Genomic DNA, 4601 nt, shown 5'->3' on the forward strand with positions numbered 1-4601 from the left:
CATATACTACTACTACTTATACCACCACTGCTACTTATACTACTACTACTTATACTACCCCATATACTACTACTACTACTACTTATACTACCCCTTATACTACTACTACTACTTATACTACCCCTTATACTACTACTACTTATACTACCACATATACTACTACTACTTATACCACCACTGCTACTTTTACTACTACTACTTATACTACCACATATACTACTACTACTTATACCACCACTGCTACTTATACTACTACTACTTATACTACCCCTAATACTACTACTACTTATACCACCACTGCTACTTATACTACTACTACTTATACTACCACATATACTATTACTACTTATACCATCACTGCTACTTATACTACTACTACTTATACTACCACATATACTACTACTACTTATACCACCACTACTACTTATACTACTACTACTTATACTACCACATATACTACTACTACTTATACCACTGCTACTTATACTACTACTACTTATACTACCACATATACTACTACTACTTATACCACTGCTACTTATACTACTACTACTTATACCACTGCTACTTATACTACTACTACTTATACCACCACTGCTACTTATACTACTACTACTTATACTACCCCATATACTACTACTACTTATACTACCCCTTATACTACTACTACTTCTATGACTACACCAACTACTACTACTTATACTACCCATTATACTACTACTACTTATACTACCTCTTATACTACTACTACTTATACTACCACATATACTACTACTACTTATACCACTGCTACTTATACTACTACTACTTATACTACCACATATACTACTACTACGTATTCTACTACTTATACTACTACTACTTCTATGACTACACCAACTACTACTACGTATACTACCACATATACTACTACTACTTATACTACTACTACTTCTATGACTACACCAACTACTACTACTTATACTACTACAACTACTACTTTCCCTACTACTAGTTATACTACCACCACCACTTCTGTTACTACTACTACTACTACTATGGCTACTTCTACTCCTGCTACTACTAGTACTCATGCTACTTCTTCTACTACTGTTGCTACTACTACTGTTTATGCTACTTCTACTACTACCAGTACTTCTACTGCTGCTGCTACTACTACTACTACTACTTATGCTACTCCAACTACTCATACTTCTACTACTACTACTACTACTACTACTATTATGTATGCTACTTCTACCACTACTAGATACCAGTATGTTCATCTGCTACAGAGTGTCCTATTCTATTGGCAGTACTTGTCAGTACTACAGGGACTAGATAGCAATGCGTGCGGGGGCTGTGTCAGCAATGGGTGCAACCTAAAGTAGCACCATTTCAAAAGGTTTTCTTTGTATTTGAGGAAGCACTTAAGCAGACACTTAAGTACTACTTTTGTACACTGCGCCCAATTGGCATGAGTGTAGACGTTGGTTAATGGTTCTTTTCTATAATATAATATAAAGTGTTTAAACTTTAACAACAGTGCTGGGACTGGATGCAGTGGTTTAGGGTGATAGTTTGCTTTTCTTTATGTGATATTATCTTTAATCTGCACATAATCTGCTGTGCTCATTATCTGACCACATTAACTCTATAATGAGTAATTTACTCCACTAAACTTGCAATGGCAGGATTTAAGCAGCAGGTGGCGATAGCTGCAAGTAGCTGTACATCTGTAGGGCACTATGGGCCCACATCCCAGGCCCAGATCAGCCTTATATGTCTGAAAGTATTCAGACACCCCTTCTAATCTTCTCTTATCATATCTGCATTTTTTCCATATGTGTTTCTCAAAATGTTATAATGATGGCTGTCCTTCATATTGTGTCAAAATGTAAAGATGAATGGACCAATAGGAATGTATAAAAAATAACTTTATACAATAACAAGATAAACTCCTAATTCCCTTGATTTTGGATGTATATTTGTATCACACTGAATAAATGGACAAATACAATTATTTGAAAACATTTTCTGGTTCTTTAAAATGACCAGGCTTTGTTTTCACAGCAGCAAAATACTAAGAACCATGTTACAGTGACTCATATTAAACTGTAGAAGTGTAACTCTCTCTATATATTCTGTATTGTATTTGGTGTGGTGTTTGGTATGGTATTTGTTGACTACATTTGGTAGAAAAATTAGGATAGTATTTGTTGACTGTATTTGGGACTTTATTTGTTGATTGTATCTGATATAATATTTGGTATAGTAATTTGGTATAGTAATTTGGAACAATATATGGAATAGTAATTGGTATTGTATTTGGTATAGTATTCGGTATAGTATTTGGTATAGTATTTGGTATAGTATTCGATTTAGTATTTGTTGATTACATTTTGTAGAGATTTTGGATAGTATTTGTTGACTGTGTTTGGTATTGCCTTGATTGTATTTGGTACTGTATTTGTTGATTGCATCTGAAATAATATTTGGTATAGTTGATATTATGTTTGGCATTATATTTGTTGATTGTATTTGGTAAAGTATTTGGTATTGTATTTGTTGATTGTATTTGGCATTGCATTTGGAGTAGTATTCTGTGTTGTATTTGTTGATTATATTTGCAATAGTATTTGGTATTGTATTTGGTATAGTATTTAATATATTATTTGATATTGTATTTGGTATAGTATTTGATATAGTATTTGGTATTGTATTTGGTATAGTATTTGGTATATTATTTGGTATAGTATTTGATATATTATTTGGTATTGTATTTGGTATAGTATTTGGTATATAATTTGATATATTATTTGGTATAGTATTTGGTATATAATTTGATATATTATTTGATATTGTAAACCTTTCAAATGGCTCTGCAAGCCAGTGACATCACTTTTCACTGGTGTTTTGGGTAATTGTATTGTTGAATTAAAAAAGAGCTCCAGAGAGTCTGGAGACATTGTCTTGCAAATAGACAGATGAGATGATTGTGCACACTTCTGAAGTCACTGTGCCACTTTAATCTTCAGCTACATCACCCATTAGGTGAGTCAGCACACCCCAGAGCCAGCATGCTTAGCTAGACACATCCCTATTTCCACCTTGTTTAGATTAGGCAGTTTGTTTTGCACAGTCAATATTGTTTCCTTTCTTCACAAAGTGTGATCATAGCCCCATAGATATATATGTAATAACAGTATGTCCCATCAATATAATATAAGAAGTCCAGTTTAATCAAGGCCGGAAAATCCTGAAAATCAGGGTGGAGATGATACTTCATGATGGGCTGGGATCATGATCAAAGAGCTTCAGCTGAAACAGAACATTAGATAGGACATCAGTGTGGATCACCATCTAGGCCGGGCTGGGCTGGGCTGGGCTGGTCAGGGTGTGGTAGTCTTTGTGTTGGAAGAGGTTTTCTTCTGCTGAATGAGCTACTTTGACCAGGGCCAAATTGTGATGGCTAGACGACTGGGTCAGAGCATCTCCAAAACAGTAGATCTTGTGGGGTGTTCCTGGTATGCAGTGGTCAGTACCTGTCAAAAGCGCTCCAATGAAAGTCAACCAGGGAACCGGTTACAGTGTCATGAGCACCCGAGGCTAATTGTTGTGCTTGGGGAGCAAAGGTTAGCTTATCTAGTCCAGTCCCACACAAGAGCTACTCTAGAACAAACTGCTAAGAAGGTCATGCTGGCAATGTCTAGTCGAGTCCTTGCCTCAACAGGTCAGAGCTGTTCGGGTGGCATGAGGGGAGCCTACATAAAATTAGTCAGGTGGTTTTAATGTGGTGGTTGATATATTGGTATATTTCAGATTGTTTTAATATTTGCTTTTAAAGTTTATTAAAATATGTTCCCATTAACTAATAATTACACATATTTATATACAGAGCCACAGTAATGACCACATAATATCTAATCTTATGAAATAATATTAACATATAATAAATGTGACACCAATAAGCCTAATTTATTACTGAAATGTCGGGTAATATAGCTATGTTTCGACAGGTTATTTTTTATTATTGTAGTATTGTTATACTAGTATTCATATTTAAGCTATTATGGGTCACATGCCACAAATGAGAGATTAATAATAATAATAATAATAATAATAATAATAATAATAATAATAATAACAATAAGAAGAAGAATGAATTGTTTTGGTTATTTAGAAAAAAATTATTAAAATTTATATTTATAACATATTACCTGGATAACTATAGTACGCGAATCACCTAAATGAAAAATAATAATAATAATAATTATTAATAATAATAATAATAATAATAATAATTCACCTGTTACATTGTTTTGTTTATTTAGACAGGAAAAAACTATTTGAAATATTATCTGGGGAACTAAAATACCTGAATCACCTGAATTAATAATAATAAAATAATAATTCACCTATTAAATTGTTTTGTTCATTTAGACAGGAATAAACGTATTAAAAACGATTACCTGGAGAACTATAAAACTTGAATTACTCCCTAAGTGGCGCTCAGAGAGGTTGGACAGTCATGAAAGTGCAGCACACGGCCTCACACAAAGGAATGAATGAGAACAAAGGCGAGGAATTAGGACCGTCTGGGGATTTGATTGGACGACGGG

The sequence above is a fragment of the Salminus brasiliensis genome, chromosome 12 (genome assembly GCF_030463535.1).
Source record: "Salminus brasiliensis chromosome 12, fSalBra1.hap2, whole genome shotgun sequence".
Lineage (NCBI taxonomy): Eukaryota > Metazoa > Chordata > Actinopteri > Characiformes > Bryconidae > Salminus > Salminus brasiliensis.